General features: G+C 49.7%; 1 protein-coding gene across 1 annotated transcript in view; it reads left to right on the top strand.

Moving 5' to 3' along the window:
• Positions 1 to 13,745, top strand: part of ptgir (prostaglandin I2 receptor) — a 64,741-nt gene that overhangs the window by 41,819 nt on the left and 9,177 nt on the right. The gene's annotated exons all lie outside the window — the stretch shown is intronic.

The raw sequence follows: 13,745 nt of genomic DNA, 5'->3' as shown, positions 1-13,745 counted from the left end.
TTTTTTCCCGAGTTCTTCGATTTCCTCCGGCACTCCAAAGACGTACAGGTTTGTAGGTTAATTGCCTTGGTATAAATGTGAAATTGTACCCAGTGTGTGTAGGGTAGTGTTGATGTGCGGGGATCGCTGGTCGGTGCGGACTCGATGGGTCGAAGGGCCTGTTTCCGCGCTGTGTCTCAAAACTAAACTAAACTTAATTAAACTAAAATGCTGGAGAAACTCAGCGGGTGCAGCAGCATCTATGGAGCGAAGGAAATAGGCAACGTTTCGGGCCGAAACCCTTCCTCAGAAGTAAACATCAGTCTTCCTCCCTCCATCTGTCTGAAGACCCAAAACATCCCTCCAGAAGTGCTACCTGACCCAGCGAGGTACTCCAGCACTCTGTGCTTTGTCTAGGATGGTGAGGGCTTGTTGATCACAGCTGAGCTGTCCAGGGGATGTGTAACTAGGAAGTGGTAAACGAGGACGGAGGAGAGAGATGAGAAAGCTCGTGACCACAACAGCGGGTTACATAATTCTGCTTCTGCCAAAAAATCTATAATAATTGAAAATGCTCAAGTGGCATCTGTGGTGAAAGAAAAACAATGAACTAGTTTGTGTAGGAAGGAACCTGGTTTAAACCGAAGATAGACACAAAATGCTGGATTAACTCAGCGGGACAGGCAGCATCTCTGGAGAGAAGGAATGGGTGACGTTTCGGATCGAGACCCTTCTTCAGAATGAATTTGGTGCTGCCTTGAAGGGCCAAATGGCTTCCTCCTGCACCTATTTTCTATGAATTCGTTTGTTCAGCCATCAATTGGAAAGACTGGTTAGCTGAAATTGTTGAATGCAATGTTGAGTCCTGAGGGGTGTAACATGGCAAGATGAAGTACTGCTCGTTTCAGCCCGAAACGTTGCCTATTTCCTTCGCTCCATAGATGCTGCTGCACCCGCTGAGTTTCTCCAGCATTTTTGTGACTATCTTCGGTTGAAACCAGCGTCTGCAGTTACAAAGGTACATGAATAGAATAAGTTTGAAGGGATATGGACCAAACGCAGGCAGGTGGGACTAGTGTAGCTGGGACATGTTGGCCTGTGTGGGCATGTTGGGCCAAAGTGCCCGTTTCCACACTGTATCACTCTATGACTCTATGCCGTTCATCCCTACACGTGGCTTCATACAAGTGTGATATCTGCAACATTCTGAAGTAAAATCACGAGAACAGGCATAAATTTAACCTTCACATCCCTCCGCAACTCCCTTGTCAATTCTTCCCTTCCCTCCCGTGCCACCCCCTCCCTGGGCACTTTCCGTTGCAACCGCAAGAAATGCAACACCTGTCCCTTTACCTCCCCCCTCGACTCCATTCAAGGTCCCAAGCAGTCGTTCCAGGTGCAACAGAGGTTCACCTGTATCTCCTCCAACCTCATCTACTGCATCCGCTGCTCTAGGTGTCAGCTGATCTACACCGGTGAGACCAAGCGGAGGTTGGGCGATCGTTTCGCCGAACACCTCCGCTCGGTCCGCAAGAACCTACCTGACCTCCCGGTGGCTCAGCACTTCAACTCCCCCTCCCATTCCCAATCCGACCTCTCTGTCCTGGGTCTCCTCCATGGCCAGAGTGAGCAACACCGGAAATTGGAGGAACAGCACCTCATATTCCGCTTGGGGAGCCTGCATCCGGCGGGCATGAACATTGAATCCTCCCTATTTTGTTAGCCCTTGCTGTCTCCTCCCCTTCCTTAGCCCTCGAGCTGTCTCCTCCCATCCCCCAGCCCTCGGGCTCCTCCTCCTCCCTTTTTCCTTCCTTCTCCCCGCCCCCCCCTATCAGTCTGAAGAAGGGTTTCGGCCCGAAACGTCACCTATTTCCTTCGCTCCATAGATGCTGCTGCACCCGCTGAGTTTCTCCAGCATTTTAGTGTACCTATAAATTTAACCTTTGTGTGACCTAATACCACTTTAAAATATGTTGAATGTAGACAAACATGCTGGAGAAACTCAGCGGGTGAGTTTAAAATATGTTGTAATCCTTACATTTCACTATATGCTTTTAATAATAGTGTCATAAACATATTCACTGCTTGGCACATAATCTGGTCCAAAAATATTTATGTTTATCTAGTGGTTTAACATAATTTGTTTCACATTTTGCATTGGCTTTATTTTAAATTCTATTCATAAATCTCTAACTTTTACATTAATTACGCTTGTATCAGCCTTTAGTCCGCATTCTGCACACTGTTTGAAATGGATTTAAAAATTGCTTTCTGGTTGTGATAATGAGATTGGATGCTTGGCCAAGTTAATAACATCACAGCTACCGGGCGCCAGAGATCCTCTGAATCTCGCGCTTGCCAACAAGCGAAGAGGAAATTGCTGTCACAGATGTGTTTGTTTTTGTTTAGAGATACAGCGCAGAAACAGGCCCTTCGGCCTACCGAGTCCGCGCCGACCAGCTATCCCCGCACACTAACACCAGGGACAATTTGCACTTATACCAAGCCAATTGACCCACACAAACATGTATGTCTTTGGAGTGTGGGAGGAAACCTGAGCACCTAGAGAAAACCCACAAGGTCACACACACACACAGAATGTGCAAACAGTGCCGGATTTAGATGAAGAGAGGCCCTAAGCTGTTCCACTTGTGAGGCCCCCAACGACCGGACAGCCATGGCGGCCAAATCTCCCACAATTCAAAGCAAGGGAGAAAGTGCCCAGCACCGACCAGTTGCCGTTGCAATGCGCAGGCGCAGGGCGGCCAGTGATGCGATGGCCGCAGCAGTGCGCATGTGCAAGGCGGCCTGCCGTGCCGGCGGATGAGGAGCGAGCGGAGCCCGGAGGCCCGGACACGGATAGCGGGGGGAGATGGAGAGAGAGAGATAGAGATAGAGGGGGGCCGCCCAGAGTTGAACGGTAGGTATTCTGCCTTGGCCGGAGGCCCCCCTAGACCTCGAGGCCCATCAATTTTTTCGGGGGGCCCCCTAGAAAGTGGGGGCCCTAAGCTATAGCTTGTTTGGCTTATACGTAAATCCGGCACTGGGTGCAAACGCCTTTAGTCAGAGGGTGGTGAATCTGTGGAATTCATAGCCACAGGTGGTCAAGTCAATGGATATTTTAGGCCGAGATATGACATTCTTGATTAGTATTGGGTGTCAGGGGTTCTGGGGAGAAGGCAGGAGAATGGGGTTGAGGGGGAAAGATAGATCAGCCATTCGGCTTGTACTCGCTAGAATTTAGAAGATTGAGGGGGGATCTTATAGAAACTTACAAAATTCTTAAGGGATTGGACAGGCTAGATGCAGGAAGATTGTTCCCGATGTTGGGGAAGTCCAGAACAAGGGGTCACAGTTTAAGGATAAGGGGGAAATCTTTTAGGACTGAGATGAGAAAAACATTTTTCACACAGAGTGGTGAATCTGTGGAATTCTCTGCCACAGAAGGTAGTTGAGGCCATAGTTCATTGGCTATATTTAAGAGGGAGTTAGATGTGGCCCTTGTGGCTAAAGGGATCAGGGGGTATGGAGAGAAGGCATGTACAGGATACTGAGTTGGATGATCAGCCATGATCATATTGAATGGCGGTGCAGGCTCGAAGGGCCGAATGGCCTACTCCTGCACCTATTTTCTATGTATCTATGTTTCCATGATTGAATGGTGGAGTAGACATGTCTTTGGAGTGTGGGAGGAGACTGAAGATCTTGGAGAAAACCCAACGCAGGTCACGGGGAGAACGTACAAACTCCGTGCAGACAGCGCCCGTGGCTGGGATCGAACCCGGGTCTTTGGCGCTGCAAGCGCTGTAAGGCAGCAACTCTACCGCTGCAACTGTTGGGTCCGAAACATTGGCGGATTCTCCCAGCGCAGCCGAAATGTGTAGCGTAGAAAAGGAACTGCCGATGCTGGTTTACACCGAAGATAGACGCTCCCTGCTCGGGGCAGAGGGAGTCCTGCCGGGTCGTGGTCAAAGGGTAGGTATAAGGAGGTGTCCGAGAGCTGGCACCTGACCTCAGAGCCTTAGAGGTCAGCCCGCCAGCCCACAGCAGCCTCTCACTTTTCAATGGGATTAATAACCACACTGGGATTGTGCTCATTGTATTGTATTGTATTGTATTGTATTCAAATTTATTGTCATTGTCTCAGTTAGAGACAACGAAATGAATTTCCCTTACAGGCAGTATCATAAAAATAAAAATAAATAAATAATAATAAATAATAAAACATATTAAAAATAAAATAGAATTAAAAAAAAAAAAGCACAAACACAGAAAGTCCACGACACAACATAACACAGTGACACCAAGGTGAGGAAGGCACCATAGTCCAGCCAGCCTCCCCTCCGTTCTTCCCAGATGTTCACTCGTGGTCGAGGCCTTCCTAGCACCCGCAGTCGCCGCCCCGGGCGGCCCGATGTCCAGGCCCTCACGCCGGGCCGAACCCCGACGGTGAACATCCTCCTCCTCAGCGACCCGGACCTCCCGATCAGCCGCCTCCCGCAGCCGGAGTCCGCAGCCCCCGAGTCCGCAGGCCGAGCCGGGCAGAGTCACAGGACCCCGCGCTGTCTATCAGCGCCGCCCGCGTTGGGAGCCCGCAAACCGCAGCTCCATGATGTCGGTGCAGCAGGTCCAGCACTCCGGGCTCCAGACGGCGATCCCCGGTAAGGCATCGCCAGCCCCGCGATGTATCAGCGCTGTCCCGCCGCTGCTCGAGCTCTGGTCGCAGGAAAGGCCGCGCCAATCCAGTAGGTAGGCCGCTGGTGGGGGGGGGGGGGCGAGGACGCGACTCGAATAATAGTCGCGTCTTCAGCAGGAAGCGGCTGAAGGACGGTATCCCCCGCACCGTACCCTCTTCCCCCACATCAAAACACAAAAAAAACACCAAAAAACACACTTTTACATAACTAAATAAACAAAAAAACAAAAAGATACCGGGCTGTAGGTGGAGGCTGCTGGCACCAGCGCCACCGGAAGTACAACACCTTCAAGATGCAGCACACAGAAGATCCCTTTTCCCCGTGGCTATCAAACTGTACAACGCCTCCCCTTCTGTGGTGGGGTAGACTCCCCCCCCCCCCCCCCTCCCCCCCGCCCACCCCTCCACAATCTTTGCACATCCCCAATCCTTTCCACTGGTCACTTTAATTTCATCTTTCACGTATCTTGTGTTTTTATGCCCGTTGGCAGATCAATTTCCCTCCTGGGATAAATAACCTTCCATCGTACAGTATCAATGTTACAGTGAATAACTGGACACCGCAACATTTTTTTGGCAGGGTCAACATTAATCGCGATGTAATTACACAGTCAGTTTATTCAGCGGGTTAAGGGTTAATCCGTGTTACTATAGTATTACTGTCTAGTCATCAGGAAAGGATTAGCCCTATAATCACATTGGGGAATGTGTTTACTCTGCAGGCCAGGAGTTGCTACTTGTCGTGTGTTCTGGCACCTTTTACAAACAAGGAACTGCAGAGTAAGCGGAGGTTGGGCGATCGTTTCGCCGAAAACACCTCCGCTCGGTCCGCAATAACCTACCTGAACTCCCGGTGGCTCAGCACTTCAACTCCCCCTCCCATTCCCAATCCGACCGCTCTGTCCTGGGTCTCCTCCTTTGCCAGAGTGAGCAACACCGGAAATTGGAGGAACAGCACCTCATATTCCGCCTGGGTTGCTTGCGTCCGGATGGCATGAACGTTGAATTCTCCCAGCTTTGCTAGCCCTTGCTGTCTCCTCCCCATCCCTAACCCTCGAACTGTCTCCTCCCATCCCCCCGCCCTCGGGCTCCTCCTCCTCCCTTTTTCCTTCCTTCTCCCCCCCACCCCCCATCAGTCTGAAGAAGGGTTTCGGCCCGAAACGTCGCCTATTTGCTTCGCTCCATAGATGCTGCTGCACCCGCTGAGTTTCTCCAGCATTTTTGTGAACTGCAGATGCTGGTTTACACAAAAGGCCAACAGACCAAAGTGCTGGAGTAACTCAGTGGGTTAGATAGCATCTCTGGGGAACCTGTATAGGTGATGTTTCAGTTCAGGATGGTTCTGAAGAAGGGTCCCGACCAAAATCGTCACCTATCCATGTCCTCCAGAGATGCTGCCTGACCCACTGAGTTATAGTGACCCGCTGAGTTACTCCTGGAAGGGTTTCGGCCTGAAACTTTGCCTATTTCCTTCGCTCCATAGATGCTGCTGCACCCGCTGAGTTATAGCGACCCGCAGAGTTACTCCTGCACTTTTTCTTTTTTTTTGTGTAAACCAGCATCTGCAGTTCCTTGTATCACCACCAGCAAATTATTTTTAGTATTTTAGTAATTATTTTTAGATGGTGCGCTTAAATATCTGGTGTGGACTTAGAAACTAGAATAGACTAGAATAGAATAGAATGCCTTTTATTGTCATTCAAACAGACAAGGTTTGAATGAAATTTCATTCCTACAGTCTTGACATTATAAAAAAACCCCAAGACACACACTTAACACAATTTACACAAACATCCATCACAGTGAATCTCCAACACCTCCTCACTGTGATGGAAGGTGTTTGTTCTTCTCCCGCAGTCCAGCAGTCCAACTGTAGTGTTTTTTTTTTTTTAATCAAAAATATTTATTCAAATATTAAAATAGTATTTACAATACAATAAAACAAAACACCACCATAATACAAGACGAACAAATATGCTAAGCAACTGCTAAACAATTATATTGCAATCCTTGTCAAGGATACATTCAACCCCCCTCGGTGCCCAGCGGTCCCGGAACTCCCTCAGGGTGCCCGTAGACAGGGCGTATTCCCTTTCCATCCGCACCCGGGCACGGACGTATCCCCGGAAAATGGGCAGGCAGCCGGCTCGGGTACCAACTGTAGTGTTGAGGTGACTGGGGCTCACGATGTTGAAGCCCCCCCGGCAGGCGATGGTAAGTCCCGCGGCCGTTTAAGCCGCGCCGGGCGATGTTAGGCCCCCGCTCCCAGTGACTGCGTGGGTTTTCTCCGGGTGCTCCGGTTTCCTCCCACACTCCAAAGACGTGTTTATTTTTATTTTTTGAATAAACCCTGTAGTATTTGTATCGTAAAACGAAAGTTAAAAAAAAAGACGTGCAGGTTTGTAGGTTAATTGGCTTCTGTAAAAATTGTGCATTGTCCCTAGTGTGTGGGACGTTGCCAGTGTACGGGTGGTGATTGCTAGTCAGTGCCGACTTGCTTGGCCTGTTTCCACGCTGTATCTCTAAACGAAAACTGATCATTAAGTTACTCCAGAACCTTGTGTCCTGTGTGATTGTTTCTTTGGCAAGATAAGGGTTATTTAAGGTGTAACTCAACATAGCTAATGTTTATTCAGCAAGGTGAAGGGTGGCAGTGGAATGACTGCAGAAGCACAGTTTACCCAACAGGGCTTGGATTAACCATAGGACAGCTGTATAAAGTTATTGTTTTCAAAAGGGAACTGCAGATGCTGGAATATCGAAGGTACACAAAATTGCTGGGGAAACTCAGCGGGTGCAGCAGCATCTATGGAGCGAAGGAAATAGGCGACGTTTCGGGCCGAAACCCTTCTTCAGACTGATGGGGGGTGGGGAAAGAAAGAAGGAAAAAGGGAGGAGGAGGAGGAGCCCGAGGGCGGGCGGATGGGAGGGTGGGAGGAGACAGCTAGAGGGTGAAGGAAGGGGAGGAGACAGCAAGGGCTAGCCAAATTGGGAGAATTCAATGTTGATGCCATAAGGACGCAAGGACCCCAGACGGAATATGAGGTGCTGTTCCTCCAATTTCCGCTGTTGCTCACTCTGGCAATGGAGGAGACCCAGGACAGAGAGGTCGGATTGGGAATGGGAGGGGGAGTTGAAGTGCTGAGCCACCGGGAGGTCAGGTAGGTTATTGCGGACTGAGCGGAGGTGTTCGGCGAAACGGTCGCCCAACCTACGCTTGGTCTCACCGATGTAAATCAGCTGACATCTAGAGCAGCGGATGCAGTAGATGAGGTTGGAGGAGATACAGGTGAACCTTTGTCGCACCTGGAACGACTGCTTGGGACCTTGAATGGAGTCGAGGGGGGAGGTGAAGGGACAGGTGTTGCATTTCTTGCGGTTGCAACGGAAAGTGCCCGGGGAGGGGGTGGAAAGTGCCGTTTCGCCGAACACCTCCGCTCAGTCCGCAATAACCTACCTGACCTCCCGGTGGCTCAGCACTTCAACTCCCCCTCCCATTCCCAATCCGACCTCTCTGTCCTGGGTCTCCTCCATTGCCAGAGTGAGCAACAGCGGAAATTGGAGGAACAGCACCTCATATTCCGTCTGGGGTCCTTGCGTCCTTATGGCATCAACATTGAATTCTCCCAATTTGGCTAGCCCGTGCTGTCTCCTCCCCTTCCTTCACCCTCTAGCTGTCTCCTCCCACCCTCCCATCCGCCCGCCCTCGGGCTCCTCCTCCTCCTCCCTTTTTCCTTCTTTCTTTCCCCACCCCCCATCAGTCTGAAGAAGGGTTTCGGCCCGAAACGTCGCCTATTTCCTTCGCTCCATAGATGCTGCTGCACCCGCTGAGTTTCTCCAGCAATTTTGTGTACCTTTAAAGTTATTGTTTGCTCTGCAGGGTCGGGATTACCACCTAACCCATAGTCACAGAGTTATCGAGTCCTTGAAACGGGCCCTTCAGCCCAACTTGCCCACACTGGCCAACATGTCCCAGCTGCACTAGTCCCAGGCCAGCCTCAACTACCTCCTCTGGCAGCTCGTTCCATATACGCCCACCACCCTTTGTGTGAAAATGTTACCCCTCAGATTCCTATTAAATCTTTTCCCCCTTTCACCTTAAACCGATGTCCTCTGGTCCTCGATTCTCCTACTCTGGGCAAGAGACTCTACCCGATCTATTCCTCTCATGATGTTATCCACTTGTATTAGATCACCCCTCATTTCCCTGCCCTCCAAGGAATAGAGACCCAGCCTATTCATACAGTTTTGTGTACAGTTTTGGTCTCCAAATCTGAGGAAAGACATTCTTGCCATAGAGGGAGTACAGAGAAGGTTCACCAGACTGATTCCTGGGATGTCAGGACTTTCATATGAAAAAAGACTGGATAGACTCGGCTTGTACTCGCTAGAATTTAGAAGATTGAGGGGGGATCTTATAGAAACTTACAAAATTCTTAGGGGGTTGGACAGGCTAGATGCAGGAAGATTGTTCCCGATGTTGGGGAAGTCCAGGACAAGGGGTCACAGTTTAAGGATAAAGGGGAAATCCTTTAGGACTGAGATGAGAAAAACATTTTTCACGCAGAGAGTGGTGAGTCTCTGGAACTCTCTGCCACAGAAGGCAGTTGAGGCCAGTTCATTGGCTATATTTAAGAGGGAGTTAGATGTGGCTAAAGGGATCAGGGGGTATGGAGAGAAGGCAGGTACAGGATACTGAGTTGGATCATCAGCCATGATCACATTGAATGGCGGTGCAGGCTCGAAGGGCCGAATGGCCTACTCCTGCACCTATTTTCTATGTTTCTATGTTTTCCATTCAACCTCTCCCTGTAGCTCACACCCTCTAGTCCTGGCAACATCCTCGTGAATTTACTCTGCACCCTTTCCAGCTTGACAACATCTTGCCTATAACATGGTGCCCAGAACTGAGCGCAATACTCTAAATGCGGCCTCACGAACGTCTTATACAACTGCAACATGACCCCCCAACTTCTATACTCAACTCAGTCAATGACCAATATTTTTTTTAACAAAAATGAAATGTAATCAATTATTGCAAGAATACAATATAAGACAATACCAAACAAACCCACCACCATCGTACAAAATCACCCAATTATCTAAACAAATATTCTTAAATATCAAATGCATGCTTAAACGACTATATCACCATCCTCATTAAGGATGTGTTCCACTCCCCGCGGTGCCCAGCGGTCCCGGAAATCCCCCTGGGCGCCCGTGGACAGGGGCGGAAAACCAGGGGGGGCCAGAGGGGACACGTCCCCCCCATGTTTTGAGAGGTGGGCGACATCCCTGCCAGGTTAACCTGCCTGGGCTTGCGGGAAATATGGCCAGCGCGGAGAAGCAGCGCTGGAATCCCGTCAGTCCAGACAGGGCTGTTAGTTAACCCGGTGAGACAGGCAGTGGAGCTGCATTTAGCGCTGGGTTGAGCCTCCGAAGCCTCGCCCGCGTGTGTGTGAGCGTGCGCATGCGCGCGCGGCCGCCAAAAAACGGTGTCCCCCCCGTCCCCTCCATGTTTTGATAGTGAGTTCCGTTCTTGCTCGTGGACAACGCGTAGACCCTCTCTAACACCACCCGGGCACGGACTTAACCCCGGAAAAGGGGCCCTCTTCCGCCTAGCGCCGTGACTCGCGGATGGCCAGCTTGGCCAGGCCCAGGTGCAACCCGACCCAGGACATCTTCACCCCTACCCTCTCCCCTACACATGGATGTCCAAAGATGAGGGTGGTGGGTGTGAGATGCATGCCTGTCAATGTCCTATATGGCTGGGGCAGGGTTAATCCTTGCCCGACTGTAAGAAATGTTGTTTACTCCATAGGGTGAACTTGATGCACTGGTAACTAGGGATTTCAGCAGCTGATTTCAATGAGGATGCCATTCCATCTTTAAAATCGTTTCAAGAATGAGAGAGGAAATGTAAGCTGGCGCGACCGACAGTCTTCTTATCAATTTGTCCCTGTTTCGGTAACCCCTCACTCCCTTCCTTCCAAGACTCTGAACACAAGACGTCTCGAAGACACTGGGACATGGTTCTCCCCCTCAACATTTAAAAATACCATACGCTTTCCATCAAGAATCCATCAGGTTCAACTGTACTGGCAAACTCAGCTCTTGGCAGCGTCTGACATCCCAGTCGCACTAGTTATTAGCCCATGAGATCATCTGAATGCCCTTGAATAGATTCAATCTGTCCAGACTCCATACATGGAATGGATTTTATGGGCGATGAGTCCTGGGGATGTAAATGGGTGTGGCAAAATGTGCTTGCAATTGGCCCGTCACCTTTTCTTATTCCCTCCCTAGTTGAAGGTGGTTGCCGGAGGTTGCAGGTAGGACCTTCCACTACCTGCAACCTCCAGCAACCACCTGCAACCTCCGGCAACCACCTGCAACCTCCGGCAACCACCTGCAACCTCCGGCAACCACCTGCAACCTCCGGCAACCACCTGCAACCTCCGGCAACCGCCTGCAACCTCCGGCAACCTCCTGCAACCTCCGGCAACCGCCTGCAACCTCCGGCAACCTCCTGCAACCTCCGGCAACCACCTGCAACCTCCAGCAACCACCTGCAACCTCCGGCAACCACCTTCAACTAGTATCGCAACCGGCTTCGACTAAAAAATTACCGATTCTTAAAACGGCAACCTATTTTTAGTCGCGGCCGGTTTTGAATTTTTTGAAATAATCGCCGGAACATAGAAGAAGCGGAAACCACTTTCGACCATTAGGGAGACTGACAAAAACCTCCGGGAACCGCACGGAAACCTTGGGTGGGGCGCAAAGTCTCCAGAGGTTTCCGTTCAGGTTTCCTAAGTGGGACAGGGGCGTTAGGATGGAAACCTTCACGTTATATAGCGCTCCCACACTGCTTGGCTGTGGAGACCATGGGGTTGGAAGATGCGTTGGCAGAGTAGTTTCGGCATGCTGTTGCATGTTTTTAATGAGGAAGGCCATTAATGTTTGGAGTTCAAGTCAAGTATGAAGCTTTGTTCTAGATTGTATTGAATGCTGAAGGAATTGCAATCATCTAGACAAGTGGAGGCAAGTTAGTTTCCCTTTTTCAGAAGTACAAACTTACGTGGGAATATGTATGTGGTGAAACACTTATGAGAAACACATACATAACTTTTCCCTGCCAATTCTAAGCATCCTTTAGTTTAGTTTGTAGTTCAGAGATACAGCGCGGAAACAGGCCCTTCGCAACTGACCAGCGCTCCCCACACAAAACTAAAGGGCCTGTCCCATTTGGTGATTTTTTCGGTGAGTGCCGGCATCATTGGCCAACGTGTCAGGGTCGCCGATAGATTTTGAACATTTCAAAATCCAGGGGCGACAAAAGAATTGTCGTGACACTTGAGGAAACGTCAAACGGCATCACGCCGCGTCACGCCACAACACGCTGCGACTTTTTCGGTGACCTGATACATCAGTCAATGATGCCGACAGTCGCCGAAAAAATTGCCAAGTGGGACAAGCCCCTTAACACTACCCTACACACACTAAGGACAATTTACAGTTACAACAAGCCAATTAGCCTAAAAACCAAATAGCCTACAAACCTGTGTGTCTTTGGATTGTGGGAGGAAACCAAGGATCTCGGTGAAACATAGAAACATAGAAACATAGAAAATAGGTGCAGGAGTAGGCCATTCGGCCCTTCGAGTCATTCAATATGATCATGGCTGATCATCCAACTCAGTATCCCATCCCTGCCTTCTCTCCAAACCCCCTGATCCCTTTAGCCGCAAGGGCCACATCTAACTCCCTCTTAAATATAGCCAATGAACTGTGGCCTCAACTACCTTCTGTGGCAGAGAATTCCAGAGATTCACCACTCTCTGTGTGTGAAAAATATTTTCCTCATCTCGATCCTAAAAGACTTCCCTCTTATCCTTAAACTGTGAAAAGCCACGCAGGTCACGGGGAGAACGTACAAACTCCGTACAGACAGCGCCCGTGATCAGAATCGAACCCGGGTCGCTGGCGCTGAAAGGCGGTAACTCTACCTGCTGTGCCACCGTGCTGCCCTGTTCCTTGGTCTGTCACTTGCATATTTTCCTGTTTTGTGCAAATCCCAAGTCCTTGTTGTTATTCTGCCCTCTTGCCTCTGGACTCAATTGTGCCAAATCCCTTCTTCACAAGTTATAGGAGTGGAATTAGGCCATTCGGCCCATCGCTTCTACTCCGCCATCCAAACATGGCTGATCTCTGCCTCCTGCCTTCTCCCCATAACCCTTGACACCCGTTCTAATCAAGAATGAGTCTATCTCTGCCTTAAAAATATCCACTGACTTGTCCTCCACAGCCCTCTGTGGCAGATTATAGAAACTTACAAAATTCTTAGGGGGGTTTGGACAGGCTAGATGCAGGAAGATTGTTCCCAATGTTGGGGAAGTCCAGAGCAAGGGGTCACAGTTTAAGGATAGGGGGGAAATCTTTTAGGACCGAGATGAGTAAAACATTTTTCACACAGAGAGTGGTGAATCTGTGGGATTCTCTGCCACAGAAGGTAGTTGAGGCCGCAGTTCATTGGCTATATTTAAGAGGGAGTTAGATGTGGCCCTTGTGGCTGAAGGGATCAGGGGGTATGCAGAGAAGGCAGGTACAGGATACTGAGTTGGATGATCAGCCATGATCATATTGAATGGTGGTCGGTGCAGGCTCGAAGGGCCGAATGGCCTACTCCTGCACCTATTTTCTATGTTTTCTATGTTTCTATTAATGAGTTCCGCAGATTAACTGCCCTCTGACTGAAGAAGTTCCTCCTCACCTCCTTTCTAAAAGAGCGCCCTTTAATTCTGAGGTTATGACGTCTCATCCTGCTTCTTGTATCTCCCCACGATCAATAAATATGAATTCAACCAAACGTCTACTTCAAACTATCACCATATGCCATTCACTGTTATCTCCTCACTTCCACTTTGGCAATGTTTTGAATGTTATAGTTACTGTTTTCTAATCCACCCACGACTTCAATGTCTGTGACCATGTCCACCACCTTGAACCATTTAAAAAAACTGCATTCCGTTCCAAATCCAGCCTCCTGGGCATCTCTGATTTCCATCTT

Source organism: Amblyraja radiata, chromosome 41, assembly GCF_010909765.2.
Source record: "Amblyraja radiata isolate CabotCenter1 chromosome 41, sAmbRad1.1.pri, whole genome shotgun sequence".
Taxonomy (NCBI): Eukaryota; Metazoa; Chordata; class Chondrichthyes; order Rajiformes; family Rajidae; genus Amblyraja; species Amblyraja radiata.
The sequence above is the reverse complement of the archived record's forward strand: the minus strand, read 5'-3'. Positions and strand labels throughout refer to the sequence as shown.